This window comes from Rhipicephalus sanguineus, chromosome 3, assembly GCF_013339695.2.
Source record: "Rhipicephalus sanguineus isolate Rsan-2018 chromosome 3, BIME_Rsan_1.4, whole genome shotgun sequence".
Classification (NCBI taxonomy): domain Eukaryota; kingdom Metazoa; phylum Arthropoda; class Arachnida; order Ixodida; family Ixodidae; genus Rhipicephalus; species Rhipicephalus sanguineus.
Window position 1 is genome coordinate 73,261,849 of NC_051178.1, and position 18,707 is coordinate 73,280,555.

Here is an 18,707-nt window from a genome sequence, read left to right on the forward strand (position 1 = left end):
CTTCATCCTCGCCATACTCGTCGCCCAACGTTGTCCCCCGCAATCTCCCATCGTGTGCGTCGTCGGTCCAAGTACGCTTCGATAGGCGGCATTTATTCGGTCCGGTATTAGCAACCACTACCCCGAAGGTCGCTGTGGTTAGTCTTCTCGACGCGCATCGACTGCGCCACGATCTATCTGCATCACTCTCGGATAGGTACGGCGAGTAGGAGAAAACCGCCGCTGTGGAGGGTAGTGTGAACCGTGCCGAAAAGACAGAAGATTCGCGCTGCAGCGCAACGTATTCTTCCATTTCAGGAGGCCTCTGGTCGAACCTAGGGCTTGCAGATTTGCAGAAAATTTGTATATTCTGAGCACTCGAATTGGGCACTCTCGGCAGAGTAGCCCAGCTTCGCCACAGTCGAAGCTTAGAGGACATGGATCTGGTGCATGGAATGCGTCTGATTTCCGCGAGACCAGTCGGTGATTGTCGTAATACGAAACCACTTGGACTGTCTGTAGCATAGCCGGGAACCGCGGTGTGAAGTCGAAGTGTGGGCACGTTTTCTCAAACCTTGAGAATAGGGCATAATGGGGCAAGTCTGGGAAAAGCACTCATTGTAACTTGACAGGGTTGACGACGTGCGCTGCAGTGCCCGTATTCTGAAACGCTCCTTACCTCAGTGAGGGGGCCTTAACTGCTTGAGGACGCCTTATCACGTATTCTGGAACGCTCCTTACTATTGTTCCCTCACTGAGGCCCTCCTTGGTGCTCCCTCAAGTTAAGGTAGCTCTAGGGCTACCTTCAGGCCTCCTCACCTTGCTATTTGCACTGAAAGGGTGCTTCTCTGCAGTACTTTGTCAGCGACAGTGTGTCCGATTTCTAATTTTCGATCGATGCATTGCACTTCTGCACAAGCTCGCTCTCGTCGTTGTTGGAAAATTGCTTGCCAGGCGTGTTTTTGAGCGTGCGGCCGAACGGCTGTCAACATTTTTCGTTAAGATTGCGCAGCGCGAAGAGGACAAGGCATTTCACAAGAATACAGAAAAAAAGAACAGACTCGAGGAATGCGAACCGGTAGGCCCGCTCATCGCACACCGTTCGTGCTGCCGTCTTCCAGCAATGGCAGTTCTTGTTTAGATTAGGCTAACAATGGCATTCTTCACATACCATGCGGGCTGCTTCCACAATGAGACAGGTGGGGTCGTCCGGGTAAGAGAAATCACATTGGTCTCAGCGAACACAGGGGTGCAGCCGCATGCGCTACAATGTATGCCCAGGAAACCCTCCTTTCCTTTTCTGCGAATTATCTCAGCCACTGAGATTAGTAATCTGTCGTGATGCAGGCGAGTGACCTGTGCCTGAAAGCTGGCGCCTACTCTGTGGCAGCATGACTATTTTAATGCGTTGTAGAAGCAAGCCCGAACAATAAGCCTTTTGACAAGCTTACTTTGCGGAGTTGAGCTTGTACGAGCCAAGCTCATATGTCCAGCAAACATGATCACGGGTGAAATCGACCTTAAGGTCAAGGAACCCGACAGTATCCTAGAAGAGAATACCACGTGTTATGACGACGGGCTACATTCTTCAAATATTCCGACCATTTGTGACAACTTAGAATGCAACTCCGAGGCACCACATTGTAAGACTACTAAGAAATGGTGCACATATATCCGAATACTATCAGGACTTGGGTTCCTGGGAACCGCTGCTGTAAGATTTTCTCGTTTAGCAAAAAAAAAAAAAATCAAGAAAGGTCAATCCACGAAGGCGCGATGCACGACACGATAGACGCACCCTTGCTTCGAATGTAAACATAATAATTTACTTGAACATCAGTACATTCGAGTCAAATTTGCACCAAAGTGAGGAGATTTCACAAGCTTAACTCTGCTCGGTTATGAACATCAATTTCACCCACGTCTTGAATTCTTTAAACGATCTTTATTACTCGCTCCCACATAACAGGCCGTTGAAATGCATCACTGAACGCAATGAGCTCCAAGGTTGCTCGACCATCCTGTTTTTGTCTTCTGCAACAGGCGAAAGTTAAGTAAACGGAAAAGGCTGTGCACCCATATCACGAAAAAGCAGTGTACACATTCATCATTATGCACAAAAAATGTGTACACGTTATTTTTCATCGTTATGCCTAAAAATATTCCTTATTCTTGCTTGAAAACGGACGTTTAGTCCGTATTTCACACGGACTCTCGATCCCAGACTTGTGAAACGGGCGCCTTACCTCACTGAGGCGGCACTTAGGAAAGGAAGGTTGAAGGAAGCTTTTAGAATACGCTGGCTCCCTGAAGGAGATAAGGAGGCATGAAGGGCTCCTCACGTAAGGTAAGGAAATGGTCTGAGGTAAGGAGCGTTTCAGAATACGGTAAATCACTCATTGCAGACGGTAATGGTGCTACGACAGCTACTGGAACTCTTCGCGTATTATAGAATTGATCAGCTCTCGAAATAGATCAAAATCGCTTTCGAAATCTGCCTAGAAGTCCGTGGCTGACGCAGCGTTCATTTGATGTTCCTATGATGGATCCCGTTGCCGGAGTCTTTTCAAATGTGGCGGTTCAAGAAGAAATTCTGACACAGCCTTCACTCCCAGAAAAAAAGGTCAAAAGAGGGTCACGACAACCTGACTCTCTTCGGTTACTCATTTGACCCCTTTTGGATGGTAGAAGCAGAATATGAGAGTTAACATTTCTGCAAGAGTCACTTGACAGTCGTGAAGCGCGTTTCGATTGGCTTCCGTGCTGAAGACGCCGCCCTATACCTCATACATATCACGTGGTTGGCGTTCGGCGCTGTTCGTATACGCTGTGTGCCATGGCGCCGCGGGTCGCCATTGGCGCGTCGGTGGCGTCGGCGGCGACGGCACCTCGTCTGTCTCGTGGAACGCGTTGCGTGTCCTGTAGTTTTGTGTACTAGAAAGCGCGTACATCTTCGGTTGTGGTCACGCCATTTTTTGCGGATGCTCCATGCTTGAGGTGACGCTTGGAGGGCGCCATATTCATGGAGCTGCGGACACGGGCATCGTGTGCCTGTTCACGGTGAGTGTACTGCTTTCGTAGGTAGTAATTATACAGCTTTAGCTGGGCCCCTGCACCAGTTCCGCAGAAATAGGCTGTCAGCCATTATGAATGACAGCCTTCGTCCGCGGGGCCGTTGCGGACGCCCAATTAAACTGCCTGTTAACGAGTTGAGAACGTTATGCGCGTTGCTGTAAAAGCTCCCGTAATATGAGCGTTGCAATCAATTATCAAGGGCGATTGTTTGCTGATAGCAGATTGTGTCTGCACTGCTGACGGTGCACGATGTCGTTTTGAGATGTGCTTTCGTGTAAGTCCTAATAACATTGAAGTACGCAACGTGCGTCCGCGCGTGGAAACGTGAGAAAAAGTCTGCATGCAGAAGATTTAGACGCCCTAAATATAATGTTTTTTTTATTATTTAAAGACTGTAGTTAGGTGCAGATATAGTACAATGCGCCCAGCGCGTACGCAGCAATCAGTTATATTGGACGCGTCTCGCTGGGAACATGAAAGGCTCTAGACTGCAATATCAACAGCGCGCGTTGTTGGGCCCGCCGCCGTGCACTATTCTAACGCGATAGCGTTAGAGAGCTCGTTCCGCAGAAATTCCGCCATCGGCGTCGGTGACGGCGTCGTTTGTAAGCGAAAAATCGTCCTTGACCGAAAAATGGAGAAAGATGCAAATAAAATAAACAATTAAAATATTCGGTCCCATTGAGGATCGAACCCGGGCCGTTTGCGTGGCAAGCAGGTGTCCTACCATAAAGCCACGATGTTAGTAGCAACTGCTTCGAAAAAAAAAACACTACACAAATGCCATGTAGCGGAAGGAGTCTCCTGAACGCATTTTGTTCGGCAGGTGTCACGACGAAAATGAGCCCATTCGCTGATTTGTAGGCGCATTGGAGAGGTCATCAAACTACGTTTTTTTGCGCGACGCCATGCTTCGATAAAAGCTGGGGTAGTGCACCCATCGCCGCTAAAACAAGCACACGCAAACTTGCAAACAGCTCCAAAAATGGACAACTATGTCCATCTATATCAAGCAAACAGCAAACATTAGATAATGTGCTGCCATCTGTGAGACATTGTGAGAAACATGTCTCGAATACAGCAGAGCCTATATGGTTCCGCCGTTCAAGCACAGGGAAGTGCTTTAGATCGAAAACCTGTACCATTACTATAGATACATAGCGCGCGTGCGCGTGTGTGTCTGTGTACGTGCGTGTGTGTGTGTAACACACATTAATAACTATGCACTTTGTGGGTGAAGTGCGCACTAGGGGCCGGATTTCGCCATCGCGTTCAACTCTTAAAGGCGAAGCTTAAGGGTCCCCTAATTTTTCTTCTCGTTTCTGTTTGCTGTTTTCGTGGTTTGCCTGCATCTGCGATGATGGTGGGCATTATAACCGAATCAAGTGAGCGCACGTGATTGTGGGAGCTATGTACGGCAATTCTAGCATATGACATATATGTCCAATCTCAACGGAGACGGCGGCGGTGGTGGTAAAAGCATTTATTAGAAAAACAAGGGAGGTATTCAGGGAATGTCCCTTAAGGGGACGGCACCTACAAATAGTAGGTGGGGCTCCCTAGTACGGGACCCCATTGGCGTCAGCTGCTGCCTGGGCTCGTCGGACCAACGCCTTTTGGGCCTCAAGGTCAGAACAGCCAAGCAGGGTCGCCTCCCACTCCTCCCGGGTTGGGTTGGGGATAGGGGGTATAGCAGGATTGGAGGGGCAGGCCCACACCATATTCTAGATATCCGAAGACTTCTCCCCACAGTTCGAGCAACTGCCGGAAAAGGCGGGATCGAAGTGTTTGAGTGCTGCCGGGCACATCGTAGTGTTTGTGTACATTCAGAGTCAAAGCTGCTCCTCCGCTTTACGTAAGCCTTTCCATGGGCGTTGATAAAGGCTGTGGTCAGATTGGTAATGCTGCACAATTTCGCGGAAAGAATACACAGGCGTACGCGCGCGCTGGGCGTCGTTCGGGCTCTCGCGCTCGCATGTGTTTATCGAGCCTTTAAGGATGGGTACGTTTGTAAAACACGCGGTCAATAACCGCCCACGGCATGCCCCTGACTGGTGGAGGATGCGCTTCGGTGTTGGAATATGACGGCGCTAAGCCAGGCTTATTCTGGGAGCAACGTTTGAAGCGATTTCTCAGAAAACAAGCGCTTTCATTTGTGCAGAGCCCGTGCCTATAGTAAAACGAGGTTGCCGCCCTCCTTTACGGAAAAATTTGCTTTCGTTGAGAAATTATTTAAAGCGAAACACTCGTACATATGTGTGTAGAGTTCGGTGTGTTGCTATAAATCTCTTTGTTTTAAGTCTGAATAAGCAATTGAAATAATAATAATAATTGTTGGGGTTTAACGTCCCAACACCACGATATGATTATGAGAGACGCCGTAGTGGAGGGCTCCGGAAATTTTGACTACTTGGTGTTCTCTAAAGTGCACCCGGGCCTCTAGCATTTTCGCCTCCATCGAAAATGCAGCCGCCGCGGCCGGGATTTGATCCCGCGACCATGCGGGCGAGCAGTCGAGCACCTTCACCACTAGACCACCGTGGCGGGTAGTCCGAATAAGAAGTCTGCGTGTGTTGGTTATTCCCAGAATCCTGGAACGCTTCTCCCTCCTCTTCACTCCAGTTGACAGCCACACTCCGATAAACGAAGGTGCCGCTATGCTCTGTCGCCTCGCCACTCTTGATTGGAAAGCCATAAGCGCCGTTCGCCCTGTCAACGAGGCACTCAGTCCGACATTTCCTTTTGTTGGACAAGGGGAGGAGGAAAAGGAGGTGAGTGGCACCCACGCAAAGGAGCCTAAACCAATTCTATTCGATGCTTAAAAGAGGCTCACATCATCTTGTGCTGCAAGTTTGTTACCAAGTCACAAGTTACAAAAGCTACTATTTGCAAGTTGTGTTTTACACGATAACGGCAAATACATTGTTCTTTGTCATGTCTGTTTGCATTTGTTGTTTTGTTTTGAGCCTTCATTATGTCTATGTAGATGCCTTATTGTGCAGCATTTTCCAAACTCTTACTACAAATCCTTTTCTCAACACGATTTCACGTCCTATTTTTCAGATACCATTTTTCATGGCTGCTCACGCTGAACAGGAGCGACGACAGAGCAAGTTACAAGTCTCATGCCTCCAGCCATCATTACGTTTTCTTCATCCATAATCATGAGGGATAAATATGGAAACATGATGCCGATTTCTGCAGTTTATTTTGCACCATATGACACTCTGCATATCACTGTCGCACATTTTGGATGGCTATGCTCACACAAGCATGTAAACGAGGTCTACCTGGACTGCTTAATTGGAAATCACAGACCATCTTTTCGCGCTTCCTACATTACCCTGCTGGAAAAGTTGTGTTATTTTGATGAGCTTTATAAAAATAACGCCAAAATCAGATTATTTTTTTCTGCCGTCACTGGGTACAATGGCAAGTATTATTAGACTTGTTTAAAATGAATACCTTGCTATTTCCAACAGTGGTCGCGCAACACTAGAGCATGAATCAATTGAGTAACTTAACATAGTTCTAGAGTAGCTTGACGCTTCGGTGTGTGTCATTTGACCCACTTAGGGGTGTTACCGGCAAGGGTCCTCTGACTCCCTAAGAGTAGGTAGATTAAGGGGGTAACAGCGCGAACACACACCCACAAGAGAGACGACACGGACACAAAAGCGCTGTATGCTCCGAAAAATGCGGACCGGCAACGTAATAGTTTGTTAAAAGACGTGGTGACATTCTTCAAGACCAACAACCTGATGCTTGTCCAAGCCGATAAAGAAGGCGGGTTCGCCGTTCTACCGAAGGGAACCTACAACGAAAAAGCGAAGGCTGCGATAAACAAGAATTTCGTCCCCGTGAAGAAAAGTGAAGTGCGAGTGAAAACCAAGTTCGTCGAGTTTTGTAAGCGGCTAGATTTGTGTACGCTTGCGAGGGACATAACTAACAGTAGAGGTAATAGCTTGAACGCGTTTTTTACTGCCAAGACCCACAAGCCTGAATTTCCGTTTAGGACCATAGTTAGTGAAGTGGGATCGTGGCAGAGGAATGTTAGCCAGTTCTTGTTAAAAAAACTCAAAATGCTCGTGGTCGACGACCCGTTTCTTGTAAAAAAATCTGCTGATGTCGCAAAGTTTTTAGAGGGTAATGACGATGTTTCTTATGGTTTTTCAGTAGACGTGCAGGATTTGTTCTACTCTGTTCCGCAGAAGCAACTGATGGTTTCAGTGAAAGAATGCATAGAGGATAACGGTGACGTGTCCTTCCAGAACTCAGTCGGCTTGTCCGTTGAAAATTTCTTGACTTTATTGCAGTTTTATTTAAACTCTACTTTTATAATGTTTGACGAACAGCCGTTCTTGCAGCGCGGTGGCGTTTGCATAGGCTCTTGCGTAGCCCCTATCTTGTGTGATATTTTTCTTGCTAAGGTTGATAAGACTCTAGAACAGGTTTTTAATGGGGGGCCGGTTTTAAGAATTTTTAGGTATGTTGACGATTTTTTAGTGGTTTTAAGGAAACAGCCAGCCTTCACTTAACCCTCTACGGTAGGTGAAGTTTTATCAGTTTTTAGTGCACATGGACTTGGGTTGCGATTTACCCATGAACTCCCCGAACAGTCGGTTTTACAGTTTTTAGACCTTAAAATAACGTTCTGCGATGGACACGCTTGCTGGGGCTACTACCCGAGGGCTAAGAAGGGATTGCTGCCCTATGATTCGGCACATTCTAAGACGATTAAGAGAGCTACAGCGATGATGTGTCTGGAATCGGCTCTCAAAAAATCGTGCCCGCATCAAATGATGCCTAGTTTCGACAATCAGGTACGCCGTCTTTCGGCTGCAGGGTTCCCCAACTCGGTCTTGACTGCTGTTTCTGAGACCCTCCGTCAAAAGTTGAAACGTGGAACGGGACGTACAACGGCTGAGGACCACCGGAAGGCGCTTCTGAGGTTGTACCGTATGTTCACAAGCTTTCCCACCATCTAAAGAAGGTGGCAAGTAGGCACGGGGTCCCAATTTGTTTCTCTGCCCCCAATAAGCTGGGAAAGCTGTGCCCACGTATTTGCAACACCAGCCAACGTGGTTGCCAGAAGAACCACCAAACGCCGTTCGTCAAGTGTTCCACTGGAGTGGTCTATTGCATTCCCATGTCATGTGGGATGTTGTACGTTGGCGAAACTGGGCGCTGTGTCAACGACCGTTTGGGGGAACACGCACAAAGATTAAAAAAGCTAGATGATAAGTACGCACATTTAGTTGCGCATGTCATTAAATGCACAGGATGTGTGGCCCGGTTTGAAGGGACCATGATTCTTGGTAGGAGCGAAGACAAGACTGCACGTGTCAGTTTAGAAGCCTATCATATTAAGAAACTTGATAACAAGTGTGTTAGCGCCCCATCTCTTGCCCTCCTTGACTGTGAGTTTTATCTTCTAGATGCGGCTGTCGGGTCTTAGGTCACGTTTTCCTGCGGTTTTCTTTGGTTGGCTGTTATGCGTTGTTGGCGCTGCGGGTTGTTAATCTTTGTTATTCATCCCTCTATTTCTTTTTCTTTTTCATGCTTCACTTTGGCGTATATAAGGTGTATCATTCTGCCATTAAAACCAGTTGTCAGGCAGCGTTGTTGGCGCTGCGGGTTGTTAATCTTTGTTATTCATCCCTCTATTTCTTTTTCTTTTTCTTTTTCATGCTTCACTTTGGCGTATATAAGGTGTATCATTCTGCCATTAAAACCAGTTGTCAGGCAGCGCTTTTGTGTCCGTGTCGTCTCTCTTGTGGGTGTGTGTTCGCGCTGTTAGCCCCTTAATCTACAATATGAACCAACTCGCCCAAGAAGAAGTATTAATGTAAGAGTAGGTAATGTGATCCTTCAGATAAGAGTCCTACCACTCTTCCTAAAAGAGTCAAGGTACTCTCCAAGAGCGCACCGACTCTGACCCATCAAGAGAGTTCATGTATCTTTTTAAAGAGAGGCGTACACGTGGCAAGTCAGAACTCCCCGAAAAGAGTCACAGACTTTTTTTTCTTGAAATGTTGGGCGGATTCCGCAAAAGACAGTACAACCGCAGCTTTTTCACTCCACGCATTAGGTACCGCCGCTGCTTTTTTTCCAGCATACTGTGGTCGGCTCGTGCGAGAAAAAACCCACAAGGGTCCCTTATGCATTCGCATAAGAATACTTGAAGGCGAATGTCATGTTCTTTTCTTCTCAGTCGATGTATTGGTCCTCCCACGACCCCTTCGAAAGCTTTTCTGCACGTCATCTGGTTTTGCACTGCCTCCATGATCGGCCCACCTTTCGAACAAGCGACAATGTGATGTAATGACGTCATCATAAGACGTCACGTGATGTGATTTCATCATGACGGCACAAATTTTAGCGACTTGTGATGCCATGATGACGTCATATGGCAACGTCATCACGCGATGATATTGTGCATCACTCGTGTTGACGCCGAGGGACGCCGACGGTCCATTTTCGCGTTTGATGAGGCGTCTAAGGCTTTCGCCTTAAAGGCCAACTCCGGTGATTTTTCGAGGTCAGTGGATTTCAATAAAATTCACTGGGTACGTTTCTTTTCACGTTCCTGTTATTTATGTCAAATTACAAGCTAGAGACATACGTAGATTCATTAAAAATGAATTTTATTGATTGCCCCGACTCTCCCCACCTCGCTTCCCAGAATTATTGGCAAGATTGTGTGCGTGACGTCATTTTTGTTAAAGCGGAAGTGACGGAACCGAGGGGCCGCTAGAGCGTCTGCTATCCGCAAGGCAACAATCGCGTGTGTTTGGCGAGCGCTTCGTTGGCTGGGCGCGTGAATTTCAGTTCCTTGTGGTAATGCGTGCGATGGGTGGCAAGTGGTGTTGCGTTGTGGGCTGCACACAATTCTTCGTTGGCAGTCACAAAATACTCGCACCTAACGATTACCCTGCGTCTTTATATCGCAGCGCCACAAACATGAGCCGCCTTGACAGGTAGCGCCATCTGGCGGTGGAATGCGCAACCAGGCAAGCAAAGAACTAAACAGGTGTGTCCACTTCATTGAAGAGGATTGAAATGGCGATTTTAATTGGCCTACAAATGCGTCGAAATCGCAGCTGTCATTTTCCGACACCTCCGAGGAGCTTGTGCGCGTGGCGCGGTCAGTCACACACAAGATATATTTCCGACGGAGTCACCTTTCGCCTGAGCGTCTGCACTTCGCCGCTTTCGCAGCTTTCATACTACGCGCTGGCGGGACCGGCATGCCTTGCATGATTTCTGGTTTTTGCCTACTTACACGTCACGCGAAGACAGTATGCTCGGTTGGGTTTTGGTGTTGTGCTTTCTTGTTTATTTAAAATTATTCTCCAATTTGCCGAGTATTTCTGCTATCGGGACCGTGACAGGAGCGTCTCAGGATCATAAAAGCACCATTACATTGGCATGGCCAAAAAATCGTCGGAGTTGGCCTTTAAACGGCCAGTAAACAACCCCGAGGTCCAAAAATTGTAATTTAAGAGAAATATGCGCACTTTTGCTCTTTTAACATGCTGCCGCAATAATTTTGCGAATACGTGCTATAATAAGGAAGTTACAGGGGTTAGAACATCCGTTTCAGCTGGTTTCAAATTTTCGCGCGGCCTTGCCACCCTTCTCCGCCACAGGGAGGGGAAGGCGTAGCCCGTCGTCGTGACTCCGCCCACTTCGGCAACGTGACACGACGTCAGCAATTGACGTCATTCGCGAACTCGGTCACTTGCAATGCACTTTCGCTTGCAGCGGCTCCTGGTTGTTTATTGTTTACATTGTCGCACGTGCTCCGTAACTAGACGGGCAATTTTTTGCCCTTCGGTATTTTTAAACCTTTCTGACAGTTCACAATGCAGCAGGAATGCGTGCTTGCTTTCCAAGACGACGAAGGGGCGCGAGAGAAAAGAACCCCACTTGCCGCGCGAGCAATGGGAAAACCAAGCAAGCGCGAGCCGTCCCAAGATTCCCCCTCTCTCCGCTCAATTTGCAGCCGACAACGCTTCCTCCCTGTTCCTCCACGTGTTGCTCATGTCGAAGGCGAAGCGGCAACCCCACAACTGCGTGGCCGAAACCGCATACCGGGTGGAAGGAGACGTTAGGTGGGCAAAACGTTCGGTTCACCCATATAGCCGCTTAAAACCGGCTTGACATGGCTTGAAGTGTATAAGTAGGTGGCGGCAGAGTAGCGTTCAGGCCCGTTTGTGTGGCTTGCGTGGTGAATGTTGGCAGAGGAGGCACACTACTGTACTGATGTTGATATTGAGCGTGAACTGTGTGCATTAACGAGAACTGTGTGTGTTGTAGAAGTCGTAGCAAATCGTTGCCGCTTTTGTTGCGATGTCCTCCGGTTCAGTGGACCACTGCCAAATCTATAAGCAATGATAACGAGCTGTACGAGCATGAGATAAAGGCCATGTGTTACGTGATTTGTGAAATGTGTCTGTTTGACGCACAGCTTGTACTGTGGCGTACGTGTATGTGTGGTAAGTGCGTGCTCTGCGTGGCCCGTTTGTGTGGCTTGCGTGGTGGGTGCTGGCAGGGGAGGCACGGCACTACGCACTACTGTACTGGTGTTTATATTGAGCGTGAACTGTGCGCATTAACGAGAGCCACCTCTGACCGTAGGGACGTGATCGCGTTGTGTATGTTGTAGAAGTCGTAGCAAGTCGTTGCCGCTTTCGTTCCTGCGATGTCCCCCTGTTCAGTTGACCATTGCCAAATCTATCAGATATGATAACGAGCTGTACGAGTATGAGATAAAGGCCATGAGTTACGTGATTTGTGAATGTCTGTCTGACTCACAGCTTGTACTGTGGCGTACGTGTATGTGTGGTAAGTGCGTGCTTTGCGTGGATCGATCGCTTACAGTTGGAAAGTCATTTGGGCGAAGTGTACTTGAACCATCACTTTTATTTGACGGTGCGGCTAGGGTTACGTCCAGACGTAACTGTAGCCGTCGCAATCGTTACGCCCAGACCAGGGGCGTAGCCAGAAATTTTTTTCGGGGGGGGGGGGGGGGTTCAACCATACTTTATGTATGTTCGTGCGTGCGTTTGTATGTGTGCGTGTATATATACGCATGCAAAATTGAAAAATTTCGGGGGGGTTTGAACCCCCCCAACCCCCCCCCCCCCCTGGCTACGCCCCTGTCCCAGACGTAACTGTCCACGGTGCAATTCTGCCTCCGTGGTTACGCGTCCTATGCGCAGACTAAAACAACTCCTTGCTGTTTGCAATCTACTGTCCCTGAGAATATTTGACGTAAGTTAGGGGTGGTCACCTTGTGGTCGGTGTGAAAGGTTAGACGTTTACACCTATCCACTGTAACTGTGCACGGCCGCTCGCTGAATTAAGGGGCCATACATTCAGTATCACTGTCGTATCACCGATTTACCATCATCACTTATGTATTGAGACGTGCGTGGTTTGTTTTGCCGGACTGTTTCGCGTATCAGCAGCTCTGTTGTCGAGACAGACCAGCTGACGCACTTTAGGAAGACGTTAATTTCGGCCTCCGCCGGAGCCACGCTGCCTTCAGCCATCGTCTCGGGTGCTGCCTTTTCCTTAGCTTCGTTGAGGCGGTCAGCCTCAGTTTGGGGCAATCACGGTTAGTGAAATAAAAGTGAAATAACTGCAGGTCTCCATCGAACTTGATGTAAGTACGGTTTGTGTGCCCGTGTTGATGTATCACACGTCGTTACGTCCATACAATAACAATTGGTACAGCTGCCCCGCGTGTGTACACATAAATGTCGTCTTTAGAAAGCCTCCTTCTGTCCAGTTATGTTGGTGCAGCCTTACTAGGCCTACTGGCAACACATTGGTGCGAGGTTGGGCTCACCGTCGCGGCGTTAGCTAACGTTCCTATTACGTGTGTGAGAAGTGCAATCCGCCAATCAATGGGGTACTGGCCTTCGGCGACAGTCGTGTTTTCCACTGTGCTCGATGTTTTTTTTCTTGCTTTATTTGTACGTGCTTATATAGGTTGTGTTCTGGCCATACTACAATATAAATGGTGTTGTGCGACTGAACCAATATACTTCTTGCTTCCGTCCCGTGTCCTTTCTTGTGTTTGTCCTGCTTTGCGCCTTAAAAATCATTATATACTTCTTGCTGTAGCGGCTACAAAAAAAAAAAAGCCTGTATTTCTGTGTAATTTTAGTTGAAGTGGAACTCTGTGCACTCTGCTTTTCTGTTTGCATGATTCCGTGTACCTCTCTAGAAGTGCGTGACTTGAGGTCTTTTTTACTGCTAACCGGCCTTTGCAGATATATAGTTCATGCTTGGTATCACAAGGATTTCTAAATCGCCCACACTTCACGATATTGCGAACAGTCATTTACGAAAAGTCCTTAAAACACAGTTCTCTCCCGACTGATTGGAAAATGGTATTGGTTGCTCCTATACATAAATCTGGCCCGCGCAACGTTATCAATAACTACCGCCCCATTTCACTCACTTCTGTGTGCTGCAAAATTCTTGAACACGTTTTATATACCGCCATTGTTAAGCATATAGATAGTAATTCTTTATTGAACTCAAACCAGCACGGATTTTGACATGAACTATCGTGCGTCACACAATTCTGATAGAGTTCACACATGTTTTAGCAGCAGCACTGGACGATAACTCTTCGGTTGATTGTATTTTCCTCGACTTTCAGAAAGCGTTCGACACCGTTTCGCACTACTTATTACTGCAAAAACTGTCCAGCTTTGACATTAATCCCCAAGTTATTGCATGGGTTGCTGAATATTTACGTGAGAGGCGACAATGCGTAGTTGAAACGGCGAACAGTCTGCAATAACTGAACAGTCTGCAATAACGGCGAACAGTCTGCAATAACAATAACTGTCAGGGGTGCCTCAGGGATCGGTTCTGGGACCCCTTCTTTTCTTACTTTATATCAATGAGATTAACGAAAACGTACAATATCATATTAGGCTATTTGCAGACGACTGCATATTATACCGCAAAATTACCTCTGAAACCGACTGATCAGTGATCCAAAACGACTTATGTGCGATAAACGCATGGTGTGAGCGATGGGAAATGAAACTGAAGCTTAAAAAACGTATGCATGAGGTTCACCAGAAAAAAGAAAGTCCAGGTGAATTCGAATACACAATAAACTGCTCACCGGTAAAAATGGTGTGCGAATACAAATACCTAGGCGTTTACTTTTGCCCCTCTTTATCATGGAGTCGGCATGTGGATTATACTGTAGGTAAAGCTTGTCGGAGTTTGGGATTTTTGCGACGAAATACACGTGCATTTCCACAGCAAACCCGGGAGTTATTATATAAAACATACGTAAGATCAGTGCTGGAATACGCGTGCTGCGTGTGGGACCCTTCAACAGCATCAAACAAAGAAAGATTAGAAAAAGTTCAGTCCATGGCGGCAAGATATGTGCTTAATATACCCATGTATGACAGACAGTTTAGTGCAACGGAATCTAAGGCGATATTAAAATGGAAGTCTCTGCAGCATGCGAAGAGCGTCATTTCGACTGAAGCTATTACACAGCATATATTATTTTCATACTCGAATTCCCCGTGACGTATACATTAACCGGCCTCACTACACATCAGCACGCAAAGATCACGAACACAAGATAAGAGAATATAAATACAATACATCGTCCTTCAGCAACTCTTTTTTTCCCAGAACTATCAGTCAGCGGAATCGATTTCCTTCCACAATTGTAGGAATTTCGTCTAATGACGCATTCTTTTCTGCAATAAAAATGATTGAATCTTTTGACCACTGAGCCTTAAAAGAAATGCGTACGCCTGGTAATCACCATGATCTATACTGTATCCCATTTGTAAACTGTGTTGTTTTCTTTTAGTGCTTCCTTTGCATCTTGTGCTGTACTATATATTTACCACTGCCGCGCTTTGTTGTAATTACTGTTCGCATTGCCATTAACTGTTATCACTGTGCTTTCTGTTTATTTTAGATTGTTTTCCCAATGTATACGACAGTTTTGATGTAGCTGTGTTCGACGCAGCTGTGTACGTTTGTGTCGGCGTAGAATAATCTACATTTTCATTTGCACCTGCAACTTTCATGTTTGTCCTTCTGTACACCCCCTCCCCCCCACTGTAATGCCTGTATGGGCGCTATGGGTATTAAATAAATAAGATAAAATAATAATTGTGTCTCAAAAATTCTGCATTCACACCTCCATACCGACACGTGCATGCACTCACTTAATAAAAATATAAAACAGCGCTTTTTTAAACACAAGACGAAGGAAAGAAGAGACGTATGTGTCCCTCCATTCCTTCGTCTTGTGTTTAAAAAAGCGCTTCTTTATATTTTTACCATGGAACCTCACCAACTCGCCCAATTTGCGTGTCTTCCTCACTTATTAGTCTGCATACAAGCCTTGGAAATTGAAATGCTTGTTTATATCGTGCAGACATACGTACAAGCATTTGATGCTGTGCTAACACAACGGCTGCCCTCTGAGGACGCGCGCAGGACGTTCGCACACTAGCGAACACGGTGTGGCTAGCAGACGACGCATGGAGCCATAATCAGCTGCTAAAGTTACGTCCACCGTGTGATTCACAATGCGCACTTAAGTTTAATAATTATCTTGCCAGTCTCAGTGGTTGGCTCGTGCTGTCGCTTCGCGGTGCGCCGTCGTCGCTCCACTGTTTTGCTCGAGTGGCTCGTGTCACTACAGCAAGAGTACGGAGCGCCAACGACGTGGGCTGGGGCGTCCACCGCTGCCACCAAGGCGATTTCCTTAAACAAAAAATATTACGGCGCCCGTGGAGCACTTAATAAAAAAAAAGAGAGAAGGACAACAGCGAGGTTCGAACCAACGTCCTCGCAGATCTGAGTACGACACGTACTAGCCCGCTGCGCCACTAGAGCCGATCGGTTCGGCGCGTCTAATCTCACGCTGGACGTAACATTAAGACTTGTTATTCTTACGTCCAGACGTAACCGTAACTGCAACGGCTCCTATAGTTACGTCTAGACGTAACGCTAGACACTCCGTTCTTCCTTTCCATCAAGAACCAATTATTACAGACATTCACAAATCGCATAACACATGGCCTTTATCTCACGCTCGTTATCGTTGCTTATAGATTCGGCGGCGGTCCACTGAACACGGGGACATCGCAGAAACAAAAGCGGCAACGACTTGCACATGAATAACTTTCTGCAACACTACACAACGCGACCACGTCCCCACGGTTACACCACGGCCAGAGGCGGTTCGCGCGCACACAGCTCACGCTCAAAACCAACACCAGTAGTGCCTTCTCTGCCAACACCCACCACACCACGCAGAAATAAACGGCGGCCTGAACGCTACTCTGCCGCCACCTACTTATACACTTCAAGCCAAGTCAAGCCGGTTTTAAGCGGCTATATGGGTGAACCGAACGCTTTACCCTACCTACCGTCTCCTGCCACCCGCGCGCACGAGACGCGGCCCAGGGCCAAGAAACAAAGCGCAGTTTCGTAGCTGTGGGTGGGAACAGGAACTGACGTTAACTTCTTGAGACCTGGTTTAGACCGGTCGACGAGCTCAGTGGCACGTCAAGTTGCTCATGGGCAAGTCCGCGTCATTGCGTGTACGAGGGAGGATAGGTACGGCGAAGGAGAGAAGCGCGGAAATTGTTTTTCGAAATGGAGGGTCTGCGCGACGCGCAGCGCTGTAATATTCGAAAAATGTGATCGCCGCTGTCTACTGTACGAATTGGCGAGCTTGTTTGGGGGGTGTAAAAAAAAAAGTCGGAGCCTGTTTACTGGCCCTTTAATGAAACGCGTCATGTAATCGACAGACATTGCGACACCCTTGTTTGGCATTTGTATACGGAACTGGAGGTCACGCTCAGTCATGTGTCTGAACTTTTCCCATGACGTAGGGATATCTGATCGATTGTCGCAGCGAACATGTGCGCCATCGTCACGACTGAAACAGACGCTTCAATGCGTAAGCATTCTTTAGCGAGTACAAAGCATAGTTTGTCGGTCACGTGAGCAGTGCAATACCTTGTGTTTGGACAAAAAATATGCGCAACTAGCGCAGCTAAGACACTTGTTCGTTAAAGTAGCGTAAATGCAGATGATTTTCAGTATTACAACAGATAAGAAACAATTGAAAAATTAACAAAAAATAAGTTCTTGAGCGATAAAACCATTCTCCTGTGCCTGCCTTCAAAGCTTGGTTTCCCGCATTACCAGTGTACGTTTAGAGAAGCCTGCTGTGGGGCTGCCCAGTACGACAACTGATGGGTAGATGACAGTGAAATGCTATTAAATGAATCGTAACGTTTAGAACAGTGGTGACGTCAAGGCGTGAAAGTCGTGCAATGAGAATAATCTAAAGAATTCAGAGCCCTTCTACTACTGTGAAGATCTTCGTCTACTGCTGGAAACCAAAGAAGCCAGTGGCTGCGGCTGCTCGTTCTGCGGCAGCGGCTTCACGTCGTTTTCACGCCCGTTCGCGCAGACCTGCACGCTTCTGTTTGCCGCATTCGCGAGCGCAGATGCTGAACGACCAGGTGTGGCACCGAGGCATCAAACACCCATAAACGCCGGTAAACGCTGAATCTGGATCGGGCGCGACACGGTTAAGCTACGCCGAAGTACAGTGCGGCTTAGGCAGGTGCCCAAAGACTGCCAGGCATAACATCGATTCTCACGGTGTGTCAGATCTCGCAGAATTTATCTTTGTGACACATTGGGCACAACACGCGTGCAGCGTTCCGTTCGCGCAAGTGCGACTTCACTCATCTACCACTCATTGCTGCGAACGAAGTACCGTAAAATGCCGAGCAAGCTCACCTCCTACGGTGAAGGATAATCCGACCAGATTTGGTGGAAAGGGGGGGGGGGAGGGCTAGCTTGGTCCCGGACCGAAATTCAAGATGGCGGCGGGAGATCCGCTAAAAATAAAAATCACACCATCTCCCGCTAAAGGGGACCATGAGGCGATGCGAAGCAGTGTCTCGGCATGTAGAGCCCGCGTTTCAGAGGTGGAGTGGAGAGGGGGAAAGGGGAGAGGCGAAGTGGAGAGGGGGAGGGGAAAGGGAAAGGGGTGAGGTGATGTGGAGAGGGGGAGGGGAGGAGGGGAAATGGGAGGGGGAGGAGGAGTGGAGAGGGGAGGTGGAGAGGGGGTGGGAAAAGGAAATGAGAGGGGGAAAGGGAAGGGGAGAGGTGATGTAGAGAGGGAAAGGGGAGAGAGGGAGTGGAGAGGGGAAGTGTAGAAGGTTTGCGCATGCGCAGTAAGAGTGGTCACGCCGCACACCACCACCACCACCGGATTGAACTCCGCCATAAGATGCTTCACATCTAAAAATGCCCATCTCTGTTTCTAGTTAAATGCTTTATTTATTTACTGTTTTTATTCACCCTCGTCACTGTCAAACTGGTCAAACGACTCCACAGTGTCGGACGCAAAAGTTAAGTCCGCGCACTCGGCCTGCAGAGACTTGCGGTCTTCTGGTGGTACATTGCCGATACCGGAGAGCCTGGCGTGCAGCGCGCCGTCCTGCGAACCATCTAGTAGTGCATTAGATATGCGACAACCGGTGAATGATCGAGTAACCGTTTCTACCGAAACGGCTGCCCAAGCCTGGGATACGAAGCACAGGACATCT

At 47.8% G+C, this 18,707-nt stretch overlaps 1 protein-coding gene across 1 annotated transcript in view; it reads right to left on the reverse strand.

Moving 5' to 3' along the window:
• LOC119385574 (phospholipid-transporting ATPase ABCA3-like) overlaps positions 1-18,707 on the reverse strand; it is a 58,990-nt gene that overhangs the window by 11,611 nt on the left and 28,672 nt on the right. The gene's annotated exons all lie outside the window — the stretch shown is intronic.